We start from the raw sequence: 15,093 nt of genomic DNA, 5'->3' as shown, positions 1-15,093 counted from the left end.
GTGCTGAGAGGAACAGACACAAGCTGTCCTGCTGAATTCAGCCTAAACTGCAGATTTGTAAGCCAAATAAATAGTCATGTTTTAAGTTTTTGGTAGTCTGTAGCAAGCAATAGATAACCAGAACACTGTTCTCAATCCCAGTCATGGTCTCCAATCTACCTTTTCCTGTAGACTCCCGCTCTCAAGCCTCTCTCTTTCACCTTGGGAAGGATTGCTCTTTATTCAAATGCTTTCCCTCCACTCTTTTCTCCATTCATCAAACTCCATTTCCCTTCTACCTTTTAGAATTTCTCCCAAATTTTAGTTCTGCTCCTGGCTCCCTTATTTTGTTTTCTATTATAGTTATAGTTTCAGTTTCAAAAAAAAAATCTTTTTTTGTCTTCTCAATAGGCCATGGAAGACCAAATCCTGTGCTCACTTGACCAGAGTCTTGAAAAAGTAATGTGCACACACGCACGCATGCACGCACGCACACACATATACATGTATTTTCAAAATGGAGCAAAATAATCTGAGTGAAAGAAGAGGAATGAAATAATTTAATGAAGATAAGTTTTTTGATCAATCACGAGTAATGAATTTTGAAGTTGTGGATTGAGAATTGAGGGAAGTGAACAATTAACATGATGGAAAGCAAGATTCAGGTATGAAAAACCTCCTTGATTCTGTTAGGAACACTTAACATGAGCTCTATTCTCTTAGCAAATTTTAAGTCAACAATGCATTATTGTTGATTATCGGTACAATGCTGTCCTATAGATCTTTAGAGTTTATTCATCTTACTTAACGGTGACTTTATGACTATTGAGAAATAACTCCCCATTTCCCTGTCCCCCATCCCTTGGGAACCACTATTCCAGTCTCTGATTTTCTGAATTTGACTGTGGGATCATGTAACACTTGTCTGTCTGTGACCAGTTATTTCACATATAGTGTCCTCCAGTTCATCCATGTTGTCACATATGGCAGAATCTCCTTCTCTTTAATGGTTGAATAGGGGGCACCTGCCTGGCTCAGCTGGAAGAGCATTCGACTCTTGATCTCAGGGTCATGAGTTTGCGCCCCATGTTGGGTATAGAGATTACTTAAATAAGTAAATAAACTTAAAAAAAATTAAGGTCAAATAGCATTCCATTGCATGGATATGCCACATGCCACCAGTCAATGGGAGAACACATGGAGAAGTCAAGAGGCCTCCATGAATTTTCAAAAGACTGCCTTGTTCTTAGCTCCTTCTGAGGAAGGTATTCCCATGAGAGGCTTTCTTCCAAGAGCTGTTATTTCAAAAACCAACTCACATCTCAGCCCATGTCTTACCAGATCAGAGATGGTGCCAAACTGTCTGAAGATAAGCAACTCAACCCTCTGAGGCTGTGCGGGGCATGAAACTGTTCAGAAGAGGCATTCCTCCTTGTGTGGTGGAGGTTGACCAAGCGTAACCTCTTTCATAAGAAATATATAGCCTAAATGAACAAACATAAGGATGGGTACTTGACTCAGGCATGGACATCGATCGAAGAAGCATGAGGTAGATATGACTGGGGAAAAGTACCATGCTACTTCCAGTTCCATTGTATCCTTGCACTAACTTCCAATCTCAAAATAAATCTCTGGGCATATTTGCCACAGGTGACTGAAAAGGAAACAGACTAATAGCATGAAACATAAGAACCAAAGTCAGAGTTTGTAATTTACTTCTCTGTTCAGCATTAGTGCTTTGGAAAGGGCAGCACATCTGTCATTACTTTGCAAAAAACAAAGTGATTTATAAATGGAGCTGAAGTCCTTGCTAATGACCAGCTGGTATTTGTTTCTGTCTGACCATCTGCGTTAGATCTACCACTCAATACCTAATTAGCTAGAAACTCCGGGGATGTCGGAGAGAAATCCCTGGAAATCTGCATTTTAAGTTTCCTTAAGTACTGCTATGCACACTGAAGTTTGAGAACCCCTGTAATATGGGTGTGTGTGTGTGTGTGTAGGGCACATGCACAACCTGTGTGTCAAGGGTTTTTGTGGTGGGGGCAATGATATTGCCAAGAAAGGAGAGTGAGATCAGCAAANGACGCCACACAGAGGCAGCCCTTTTGAGGAGGATGTCTGTAAGAACTGGGTTCAAATATTGTTGAGTGTAGTGGAGAGCTCCTTGGGTCAAGGTTGGTTGGCATCAAAGGAAAAGAACAGACATGATCCACCTTTCTTCAAAGGATCCACTGTGTACGAAATGAAATTGGGCAAGAACAACCCACTTCCACAGTAAGCAGCCCCACTTACCAGACAAGCTGTGGGCAGGCTATTTAACTATATGCACAGGTATGGCTATATGAGTCATCAATGCACTGAAATATTTTATAATGGTTGCTCAGTAGCCATTGCCTCAATCCCCCTCCCCTCAAGCGTTCCCTCTACCTGACCACTCTCAACTGGCTCCCTCCGGTGTCCATAATCTAGTGATCAAAGGCTCATGCCAGGCATGATGGGGGTTCTAGCACCCCACGCTGGCACTATAGCTGGCTTGTCTTCTGATTGGTTGGTGCCCATGTTCTACAGACGGTTTAATATTTCAGGTCACATCTGTAGTGGATGACTTTTTTCTGACAATAATACCAAATGGTAGTTTGGAACAGTAGCAGCCTGGGTAAACTCTAGACTGAGAATTCAGGGTGCTTTTTATTGGAATTCCAGCAGACCTCCTTCTTCAACTCTGAAGTCCCTTCTGGAATCCTGACATGCCAAGGTAGAGAGAACATCCCAAGAGACAGATACCAGAACCCCTTATAATCTTGATACATAAGGCTGTGAGCCGGTCCTAATTCAATTTCAAAAATAAAGACATGAAATCACTACTAACCCAGGGATCACGAGGCAGTCCATGTTGGTTAAATAAGCCTAAAGAATTTCTGTTTTTATTAAATTACTATGTATGCCACAGATGGATTGTTGTGTTACTGAAAACAGATCATCAAGAAGTGTGGTTTTCCTGGCCCATTTGAAATTCAGACCACTAGAATGGACACTCCAAGAAGGTTTTCTTTTCTCTTCTTTTCTTTTTTCTGTTTTGTTCACTGATGTCTCCTTGCCTAGAACAGTGCCTAGAACATAGTAGGTGCTCAATAAATGTTTGTTGCATGAGACTACAATTTCAAAGGATTCTCAGTTTGTTGTTTATTTCAGCAGAAGCAAAAAGAAATTACCGGGAGGTATCAAATTTATTTCCTACATGGAAGCGGCAGCATCCAGAATCCCTACCCCTTGCAACAGTGGGAACCTCCATGGAAACTTAAAAATCAGTGAGTGCGATTTGCAACCCCCACTCGAGGCCAACTGCACTTTCCAATTTCATGAAGGAATAGTACACTAAAGATAGGATAAAAACATAAGCCATGTCCATATTATTCTTGATTGGTAATTGAGATCTGTGAGGGAGGTTTCAATTAAAAGCTCACTTGGTGATGCACTCTGAGCAGACCTCTTCTAGACCCAAGAACTTATCTCAAGTGGCCAGAGAGATTTATAGCTGAGGGAAGAGACTTCAGCCTTGATCTCCTGTTGTCAGAGTGTTTTCTTGGGATTTTGCTTGTTTTGCATTTTTTGTTTGCTTCTCTGAGCCTCATTAAACAGTTCTTTAAACATTCATTCTCAGCTGTTTATATTTTCCCCCCTTTTCTTTCTGAGCCCACGACAACTAAGTCCTCAAAACAAAACACTCAGAACTGGCAGGTCATTTAAATTCAGTAGATTTTAGTTGCATTAGGATGATCACATTAAATTAAAACAAACAAAAAACACCTCCTATAATGGGTGTCCACCTGAACGTTGACTAGTAATGTGAACCATTATATTTATAGTTGTAATTTCTTGGGTACCTATTATGTGCCAACCAGGTATTATACATACATAAGTTAACTTTTGGGTTGATAATAACAGGGAAACTGAGGTTTAGGGAGATTGTCTTGCTCAGTGGAAGGAGGCAGAATCATAAATCCTGATATAAAATTGTCTATGATATGTTCAGTGCAAAAAGGCAAGATTCATAAAAGTATGTTATACTTAATCTCATTAATAGAAAATATATATAATAAGCCCATATATACACTCACACAATAGATGTTTGTAAACACATGCTAAAAACATGCAGAAAGCTGCACAATCTTGGGTAAGTTACCTACCTTCTCTTACCCTTGGTTTTTACGTTTATAAAGCAGGCGTACTAAAAGTATCTCTGACATAGAAAGGATATGAGGATTAAATTAAACAGTCTATATGAAGCATTTAGCTTGTGACTGACACAGAAATGAGTCCTTGGCCCATTTTTTGCTATTATTATTATTATTATTATTATTATTATTGATACTACTACTATTACTAAAGAAAACTATTATTATTACTATTGATACCACTACTACTATTACTAAAGAAACCTAACCAAACTGTCAAGAGCGATTACCTCTAGGAAGTGAAGCTAAGGGGTGAGGGAGGGGATGGTGATTATATTTTCTACTTCACATCACACACATCTGAGTTGTTGAAAGTATTTTACACCAATCAGACACTACTGCTAATGTATACTATGTAAATTATTTTATAGAAAATACCTCTCATGCTAAAATTTATTTTCCCAACTGCCTTTATCTCCCCCTACAAGCAACCAGTAAAATAATAACGAACTCTTTCTTTTAAAAATCTTAGAGGTCTATTTAAATGCTTCTGTTCCATAGCATATTTTTGGCCCCAGAACAGTTTGCACAACGCGATGTTATTAACAAAGTTTTCTTTGGATGCCTTCATTCAGTCCTCCCCCAGAACATCGGCAGAGCAGACCACCTGCCTAGGCCTGGTCAACGCCTGGGGTATTTTGGACGGACGTGTCTATCCTGAAAGCTTGCAGGCCGCCTTTGAACTTGGTTTGGCAGCGGATGAAAACCTTCCCCAGCCTCCCAGACGATCCCGCTGCGCGTCAGAACATTGCTCCTGCTTCTCGCAGCCAGGAGGAGCCCCTGCAGTGCGCCCCGCAGCCGCCAGCTGGAGCTAAAAGGCTGCGGCGCCGGCGCGGAGACCGTGGGAAGCCTCGCCGCGGGGGCGCATCCCTCCCGCCCCACTCGCCGCGGGCGGCGCCAACCGGCGGAAGCGAGAGGCGTCCTTTCCGAAGCTGGGCAGTTCACGTACATCTTGCTTTTCTACCCTTGTCTCTTCATTCCATTATCAAAGGTTGATTTACGAGTTTAATAAAACCAAATTGAAACCTTGTCAAGGAAGAGAGATCACGGTGTTGAGCGGACCGGAAACTGGCTGTTAACTTCTCTCACTGAGAAACACTTACAGACCTCCCTAATCAGATGTCAGACCCGGAGCTAGACGCTGGGATGCCAAGTTGAGTAAGATAATCCCAGCCTCGGTCTGGTCAATAATAATTGGGTACAAGATGGTTACGACGAAACCATTTTGTTCTGCTTCTGGCTGGAGCGCCAAGATGATAGATGTCACATCTGAAAGTGAAGCGTGGGGTCGCCTGGCAGGGATGGCTTTGAGATGCTGAGCCCTTCACCCCAAAGAGGGTGGGAAGCGGGCCCAGACGGGGACATTTAAGGAAAGGACAGTGTTTGGAGACAGCTGTTGGTGAGTTGAGCCCTTCCTCCACCCTAACCTCCAGTGAGGGGGTTTGTGGGGGTACCTGTCACCTTAAAGCTGGGGAAAGGGGCTTTAAATGAACCCCTCAGAGAGGCTGGGCGATGCGGGGGACTCCTGCTTGTGTAATCTAAAACACGTGGCATGGGTTGGCTAGCTGTTCTGACTGAGGAGCGAAAAGAGACTGCCGCACTAGGGACAGTCTTGTGCCCACGGTTTGTGAGGCCAAGTATGGTTGAGTGTTTCCAGGGAACCAGATGTGGATCATCTGTGGAGAGAACTGGAGTGGGACTGCCTTAGGTTTCATCCTTGGAGGCTTCCTGGTGGTATGAGGGGACCTCAGCAGGCTGTAATAGATTCCTGGATGCTCTGATTCTAGTGGAAGGAATCCTCAGGCCACCTGCTGGAATAGAGATGCCTTGGCCCCAATTCAGTGAATTGGTGAGATATTGCCAGTGGTCCATGAGAGTAAGAGTCAGCATGAAACATCTGCCACACCCAGAAAGTGCCAACATCTATCATGGCAACGATGGTCAAGTCGCCACTTTCTGGCTCACATACCCCACTCTCCACCTCTACCAGTTCTGCTACTTCATGGGTCGGGAGACCACGTGGCCCAGTTTGACCAGGACAGTTTTGATTTACATCTGAGGTCCTGGTATAATTATCAACGGCACCCTCTTTCACTTTCAAAAGGGTCTCATTTTGGATAATAAATTACATTTTCATCGTACTGATGGAAGAATAGCCGCGTAGGCAGGTGTTATGGATTGAATTGTGTCCGTTCCACCTGCCCCCACAAAATGACATGTTAAAGCTCTAATCTCCAGTGCTGCAGAATGTAACCATATTTGGAAATAAGATATTTACAGATGTGATCAAATTAAGATGCAGTTATTAGGGCGGGGTCCTTGTAAAAAGGGGGAATTTGGACACAGAGACAGACACATACACAGGGAGAATGAAGCCATGTGAAGATGAAAGCAAAGATGGGGTAGTGCATCCACAGGCCAAGCAACACCAGAAATGGCCAGCGAATGCCCAGAAGCTGGGGGAGAGGCCTGGCACGGAGTCTCCCTCACAGCCCTCAGAAGGAACCCGCCTGTCGACACTTCTAGTCTCCAAGCTGTGAGCTATACATTTCTTCGCAGCCGCGCAGTCTGTGGTCCTTGGTTAAAACAGTTCTAGGAAGCAAATACACCAGGAAATTGAAGTAGCGTATCTTGCCCTATGTCCCTTCCCAAAGGTCCTAGTCTGCAGCTGGCTCAAACTGAAATAATTTTTTTTTCAACTTCTTAAGACTTGACATATTGGATTATGTGCAGTGATTTAAAGGGACAGCAGTATGTTTTTGTTACGTAACAGTGACAGGGGCAGGGGAAGAAGGGGCACAGAGAAAAATGGCATACCAAGGGGACCCTGGGTGCTACAATAAAGGAGTGCATTGTCTACAAAGAAGGTAAACACAATAATAAACAACAGTTTACCTGCTTTTTATCCCCGTGCTGGCAAAATTGAACAATGTCAGTGATAAAACACTCCTTTGCTGGAGGTGGGGGACCTCTCCCACCTCTCGGTATGCGGTTGCCCTAGGGTGGATATAAAGGACAAGACATCGAGAAATAGGGAAAACAAAACAAAACAATTGTGGTTTTCAACTGGAGGCAATTTTGCCCTTCCAGGATATCTGGTAAAGTCGGGAGACATTTTTAGTTGTCACACCTGGTGGGTGGGGGGGGCAGTGTGCACTACTGGCCCCTAGTGGATGGAGGCCAGGGCCGATGCTAAAGATTGTACAGAGCACAGGATGGCTGTCCCAAACACAGAATTAGTGGGTCCCAAATGCCAGTAGTACTAGAGGTTGAGAAACCCTGGCCTTAACACAGCAGCCACAAGATGTGCATACTAAAGTGTTCCCGAAGTGTTTGTGAGAACAGCCCAGCGAGGACTCCCAGGGCATGCCGTTACAGAATGGGAACTCTTGGAAGGAGGGGATTATGTCGATCATATTCTGGGTAGCGTGCCTGGCACAGGAACCCCCAGGAAGGAATTTCCACATCAGGCATTGGAATCTCGAATGTGAGAAGTAAGAATAGTGGCATTTCATGAGTGCTTTCTATGGGCAGAGCGCTATGCTAAGAGATTTTATTACATTATTGCATTATTGCATTTGACTCTCATGACAACCCTGAGAGCTAGATATTATTGCCATTTTAGGCTCAGAGAGGTGAAGTAATTTGCCAAAAGTCGGAAGTGAGAGAATGAGGATGAAAATCCATCCCTGCATGACTCCAAAATGCATACTTTTATCCCTGAAATCATAATACTGACTAGTAATCAAATCCACCAAAAAGTAACGATGACTTAGATAACAAATTTACTTTCTTGGGGCACCTGGGTGGCTCAGTCGGTGAAGTGTCTGCCTTTGGCTCAGGTCATGATATCGGGTCCTGGGATGGAGCCCCCCATCAGGCTGTCTGCTCAGCGGGGAGTCTGCTCCTCCCTCTCCCTCTGTGATCTCTCTTGCTTTTGCTCTCTCTCAAATCAATAAAGTCTTTAAAAAAAAAAACTAACCAAATTTACTTTCTTTTCTCTTAACAAAAATGCATCATCACATCTCATATTTTCTTCTTACCCCAAAACATATTCTACCTTCCTTGTGTACGGAGTTGCTTCCTTTATTATTCCTGATAGCTTTAATTATGTATGTTAATTAGAACTCTTAACCCTTGGAAACCTTACTCTCTACCGAAAACTAAGAAGAAAGCTATGGTGTTGGGGTGCCTGGGTGGCCCGGACAGTTAAGCATTTAACTCTTGATTTCTGCTCAGGGCATGATCTCAGGGTCTTGCGATTAAGCCCTGCCTCGGTCTCTGCACTGGGTGTGGAGTCAGCTTAAGATTCTCTCTCCCTCCCTCTCCAACCCCTCCCCCACCCCCTGCAAAAGAAGCAAGCTATTGTGAACTGTCTGTTACACCAATATTTTTTAGATTGGCAAATTTGTGAATACATTTTATAATTTCTAGAAGCATATGTTTCTTTTTTTTTTTTTTTTTAAAGATTTGTTTGAGAGAGAATGAGAGAGAGAGTGCAATGGGGAGGCACAGAGGAAGAGAGAAACTCAAGCAGACTCCGAGCTGAGTGCAGAGCACCACACAGAGCTCGATCTCTAAACCCTGAGATCAGAACCTAAGCCAAAACCAAGAGTTGAACACTTAACCAACTGTACCACCCAGGCGCCCCTGGAAACATATGCTGCTTCATCATCTTAACAAGGGCACAAGGCAGTTTACTAACAGTCAAATTTATCTTCAGTTTCTGTGTAGTAAGACAAAAGTAGGTAAATCTATGCTTAGTAATTCATGTTCGATTTGGAAATGATCTAGATATTCAGAGACTTTACATCATTTAACTTAACTTACCAAAACTCAAAGGTTTCAAGTTACCAGAAGGTAGAGGCCGTGTTTAGGCAACAGGCTGAGCACTGAAAACCTGAGTAAGGTAAAAGGACCCACAGTGGACACCAAGCTGAATGCAGGCTCAGTAAGCGACCCACTTCAAAATAGCCATAGGCCCGAAGTGACCAATTACAACCAGGCAACTTAGGTGGGTTTAAGATTCCTAAGATAACCAAAAAAGGGCAAATTCCATATGTTCCCATATTGCCTCACTCTGCCCTATAACTGCAGCCTCTTACCACCACCTTGTGGCAGCCTCTCCTTTGCTGTCCTGCCCACCTTGCTCCCTCCTGTGTATTCAATAAACTTCTACCTCCTTTGTTCTGCCTTCAGTGAATTCTTCACTGCCCACACCGTCGGCCTCCACCCAATTGGGATGCCCCACATTTGGTGGCCCCCCCCATCTGATCGGGACACCCCATACAAAAAGATTTTTGGAAGCTATTTTTTTTTTAAAGATTTTATTTATTTATTTGACAGAGATAGAGACAGCCAGCGAGAGAGGGAACACAAGCAGGAGGAGTGGGAGAGGAAGAAGCAGGGTCATAGCAGAGGAGCCTGATGTGGGGCTCGATCCCATAACGCCGGGATCACGCCCTGAGCCGAAGGCAGACGCTTAACCGCTGTGCCACCCAGGCGCCCCGGAAGCTATTTTTAAAGACATCTACCATAACCATAATTACTGTACCTAAAAACTCTTATCCCATTGACATATTTTTTTTTCAAGTTTATAACCAGCTCCTATCATTTAATGTTATGTTGTATTTCCCCCACTATTAAATACCCTTAATAAGTACATATATATTTTTTTTTACAAAGTGAATTTTAATTAGTGATATTCCTACCTCAACTACCCCTATGCATGCGCTCACATACACATGCAAATCATAGATGGACCCCGTGGGGAAGGGGGGATATTGTTCCTCCAGAAAAAAAAAATCCATTTTAATAATAAAATAAACCTCTTGAAACTCAGGTTTTTAAGAAAAATGAGGAATGCCTGGGTGGCTCAGTTGGTTAAGTGTCTGCCTTCAGCTCAGGTCATGATCCCAGGGTCCTGGGATTGAGTCCCACATCTGGCCCCTTGTTCCGTGGGGAGCCTGCTTCTCCTTCTGCCTGCCACTCCTCCTGCCTGTGCGCCACCCCCCCATCTGACAAATAAATAAATAAAATCTTAAAAAAAAAAGAAAATTGAGACATATTAATAACCAAGAGGTTATTAACATAAGCATGAAGTTATTAATACAACCTCATGGTTATTACTACTATAATACGCTGTAAGAGTATATGAACACCAGGCAAAACTTTGTTGTATCACAACTGTTTCTCTCATGTTGTTTATATTTAGTCTTAAAAGTACTAGTGCTTTTTAAAAACTTTTTAAATTTAAATTTAATTAATTAACATATAATGTATTATTGGTTTCAGAGGTACAGGCCTGTGATTCATCAGTCTTATATTATACCCAGTGCTCACTACATCACATGCCCTCCTTAATGTCCTCCTTCCCTCCAGCAACCCTCAGTTTGTTTCCTGTCATTAGAGTCTCTTATCGTTTCCTGTCTCTGGTTTCATCTTGTTTTATTTTTTCCTCTTCCCCTATGATCCTCTGTTTTGTTTCTTAAATTCCACATACCAGTGAGATCATATGATAATTGTCTTTCTCTGATTGACTTATTTGACTTCGCATAATTCCCTCTAGTTCCACCCACGTTGTTGCAAAAAGATGTCATTTTTTGATGGCTCCATAATACTCCATTGTGTTGCATGCCACATCTTCTTTATCTGTCAATGGACATCTGGCTCTTGTGGACATTGCTGCTATTTATATTGGGGTGCAGGTGCCCCTTTGGATCACTACATTTGTATCTTTGGGGTAAATACCTAGTAGTGCAATTGCTGGGTTGTAGGGCAGCTCTATTTTCAACTTTCTGAGGAACCTCCATACTGTTTTCCAGAGTGGCTGCACCAGCTTGCATTCCCACCAGTAGTATAGGAGGGTTCCCCATTCTCTGCATCCTCGCCAACAACTGCTGTTTTCTGATTTGTTAGTTTTAGCTGTTCTGACTGGTGTGAGATGGTATCTCATTGTGTTTTTCATTTGTATTTCCCTAATGCTGAGTGATTTTGAGCATTTTTTCATGTGTCTGTCGGCCATTTGTATGTCTTCTTTGAAGAAATGTCTGTTCATGTCTTCTGCCCATTTCTTGATTGGACTATTTGTTTTTTGGGTGTTGAGTTTGAGAAGTTCTTTACAGATCTTGGATACCAGCCCTTTATCTGATCTATCATTTGCAAATATCTTCTCCCATTCTGTTGGTTGTCTTTTAGTTTTTCCAACTGTTTCCTTTGCTGTGTAAAAGAATTTTATCTCGATGAAGTCCCAATAGTTCATTTTTGCCTTTGTTTCCCTTGCCTTTGGAGACCTGTCTAGCAAGATGCTACTGCCGCCCAGTTCGAAGAGGTTGCTGCTTGTGTTCTGCTCTAGGATTTTGATGGATTCCTGCCTCACATTTAGGTCGTTGATCCATTTTGAGTCTATTTTTGTTAATGGGTAAGAAAATGGTCCAGTTTCATTCTTTTGATGTGGCTGTCCAACTTTCCCAGCACCATTTGTTGAAGAGACTGTCTTTTTTCCATTGGATATTCTTTTCTGCTTGTTGAAGATCAGTTGACCATAGAGTTGAGGATCCATTTCTGGGTTTTCTATTCTGTTCCATCTATCTGTGTGTCTTTTTTTGTGCCAGTACCATACTGTCTTAATGATTACAGCTTTGTAATAGAGCTTGACGACTGACATCTGTCTAAATCATTTGCTCCCAACAATTAAGTTTAGACTACTCACAAAAACTTCATGAGATACTAGATAAGGTAAGCCATCATCTCGAGCTGAGGGTCCTGGGATTGAGACTTGAGTCAAAGGCAGATGCCAAGGTGTCCCTAAATAAATATTTTTTTAAAAAGACACACCTGTTTTAATTAAACCAATAAAACAGAACTAGCTTTAATATTGAATATTTTCCTAGATCATGCAAATCTGAAATTCATTAGGGTTACTTTCTATCATATTTTTGAGAATTCAGTTTATATAAGAACTTAATTTTCTTTAAGCTAATTAAATAGAGCTCTTTTACAAATTAATTACCATCTGGAGGTAGAAAATACTATATTTGTACAGCACATATATACAATATATATATCTACAACACATATATACATAGACACCCACAAACAGATGTAGACAGAGGCCTTTTAGCTCCCATCTCAAAATTACTGCCATGAATTAAGTAAAATAATACAAAACTCATTAGTTAAAAAGAAGTTGATCTAAGTTGTTTTTCTGGTAGATAGACCACATTAAATTTATCTGCTCAGATGATTAAAGCTTTTTGTATTAATATTTGTGGAGAAGACACTTAGTATTTGTCCTCAGCAAGTCAAGTTCCAAATGACCTTTCCCCTTTTTGTTTTTTCTTTTGATAAGAATTACCTCCCAGAAGTTTGGGTATCAAAGAGATGGTCTAGATAAGAGTTCTCGATAAGATCCTAGGAGAACATTTACATCACAAAGGCACAGGAAAAAAAAAAGTTCCTACACACCTTCTGACAAAATAGGGGAGTTTTGGGGTTTAGTAAAAAGGACTGATAGACTTTGAATTGTTTCTGGAGCTGCTATCTCTGGTCCTGCAAAGACTAGATTTGTAAAAAAAAAAAAAAAAAAAAAAAAAGGCAGCTGTCTTTAATTCCTCAAAGAATCATGTTGCTACCTAAAGGATATCAATGACTAACATGCCCACTCACCTATGTTAGAATGTTTTCCTTGCCCGCTGGATACATTTAGCTTATGGGAGAAGGCCTTAGAAAAATTCCTATCAGGCTGTGTATATCAGCTTCTGATTTGGCCACATTTCTGATCATAGAGTTATTAAATCTCTCCAAATATCTTGTCAGTTTTTAGCTGGCACAAACAGTCAATATTTCTGGCAGTGCTGCATAGCCATTAATTTTAGTTTGTTTCCCCTTGGCTGTTTAAGGAAATAAGTTATCAGCTGATCAGAAAAACCCCTCAGAGTCGCATCAACTTTGGGACGTGCCCTCCTTCCAGCATAGATACGGGGGTATTGAAGTGGGTTTTAAAGAATTTTCATAGGACCTTTGAGAACATCTCTTTTCCAGTGTCCCAGTTGATTACAGCTGGGATATTGATCCTCGGACCAGCATTTTGATGAAGGACCCCTAGGAGGGTGCAATGAGGGAGGCGCAGGTGTTATTCTAAGTGCCTTGTGATGTGAGAAACAAAGGCAGAAGAAAAATTATTGAATTTTCTTACTATCTACAGTCCATTGACAAATCCTTGAAACAGGCACAGTGACATTCCTCTAGGGACCCAACTGCCTCGAGGTTAATGCTTTGCTAAGGGCAAAAGGCAATCTTAGCCCAACCCCCAGAATCCTGTAAGTCTACATCAACATATAAAAAGTCTTTTGGAATCTTCCTTTATCTCTGTCCCACAAGATACATGTTGGCAATCATCCTCCCAAGCATATGACCCACCGATATACATCTGAAGGGTCTCATGACTCAGGTTTTATGAGCCAGTAATAAATGACCTTTACCCAACAATAGCTAGCCCCCTCAAGGTCCTGGAAACCTTGCTTCCAAATTCCTTAGAGACTTGCGCTATCTCTACCCCCCTCCCAACTTGAAAGTATATAAGGGCCACTCCTCATGACCCCAGTGCAGCTCTTTCTGCCCACGGGTCTGTCCCTGTGCTTTAATAAAATCACATTTTGCACCAAAGACGTCTCAAGATTTCTTTCTTGGCCGTCGGCATTGAACCCTAACATCTTTCCTACATCACCTTGGAGCTGGCATGGCTCTGAAGCAAATAGCTGGCAGACCTTTGTTTTACATTGCTGTTCCAAAGTCCTTTCGAAGTACTCAGCTGTGGCCATGAGTTGAGTCAGGCTGCTGGCCTCCCATCTCATTTTCTGCCCTTTTACCAATCCACTCATCTCAGGAGTTTTATAAGTAGGGCAGCTAGAGTGGGTTGCGTGACCTTCTTTGTTGCACGGAACCCAGAATGCCTTTGGAAGAGAGCTTCCAAACAGGTCTTAAAGTCTGCCAGATTCATCTTTCTTTTGTTTGCATGTGTGGCTATTAGACAAATCAATGCAGTCAAGGAAGACTCTCTGAATGGCTTGTAAAAGATCGCTTGCACTTCTGCCAGCTTTTGCTGGCCCTTGAGGGAAACCTATTGAAGATCAAGGATCTCTAATGTCATCCCTGGGGTTTTGCCATTTTTGCTTCCTGCATCCATTTTTGGGCTTCATCAGGTCCTACCGATGTATACATGCGCTGATAAACATCTGGCAGCCTGGGAGCATAAGTCCTGATAACGACTCGAAATTCTTACAAAAACTTCCGGGATCCTCCGTAGGTTTAGAAAATGTTTTGCCTACAGCCCTAAGTTTCAGCTTTGACCAAAGAGTGAAAGGTGCCGAAGGAGGCCCTCCTGTAACCTCAGGGGGTTTTATTTTAAAAGGTAAATATCTCATAGTCTCTTTAAGAGTGGAAAGGCAATTCAGAGAGAGGATGAGGGCCTGGGAGCACTCTGGTAAAGGATAGAGGGAGTAGGAGGAGTCACATGAGTCTCAGTCTTCTGTCTCTGGTAACTCTTGTGTCTTTAATTTTTCATTGATCTTTTGTAATGACTCTTTCAATGAACCAATTTTGAAATCTTGAAGCCTGTTGGAAGCTTCTGCATACCAGTTAAAATAGGTATTCCATTCAGTTTAATTCAGGAGCTCTTCCTTTCAAGTGCACTTCTCAATCTTGTCCAACTGCCAAGTTCCCCATAATGGCCATTGTAATTCTAGGTTTTTAAATAAGATTTTGCCATTTTTGTAGATATCTACAGCTTTCTGGGACTATCATTTCTAGACATAAAATGAGCAGGTGTGCTGGAAGTAGTGTGTTTAACTATTTAATTAATTTATTTGAGATAGAG

At 42.0% G+C, this 15,093-nt stretch overlaps 1 long non-coding RNA gene across 1 annotated transcript; it reads left to right on the top strand.

The window, feature by feature from the left end:
- Positions 1-555: 555 nt before the first annotated feature.
- On the top strand, positions 556-5,240 carry LOC103669593. The gene is made up of 4 exons (XR_570343.2): positions 556-644; positions 1,321-1,528; positions 3,175-3,290; positions 4,793-5,240. It is a non-coding gene; the product is annotated as an uncharacterized LOC103669593 (long non-coding RNA).
- The last annotated feature ends 9,853 nt before the right edge of the window (positions 5,241-15,093 follow it).

This window comes from Ursus maritimus, unplaced genomic scaffold (assembly GCF_017311325.1).
Source record: "Ursus maritimus isolate PB19 unplaced genomic scaffold, ASM1731132v1 scaffold_14, whole genome shotgun sequence".
Lineage (NCBI taxonomy): Eukaryota > Metazoa > Chordata > Mammalia > Carnivora > Ursidae > Ursus > Ursus maritimus.
Note: the sequence above shows the minus strand (reverse complement) of the source record. Positions and strands in the feature narration are given on the sequence as shown.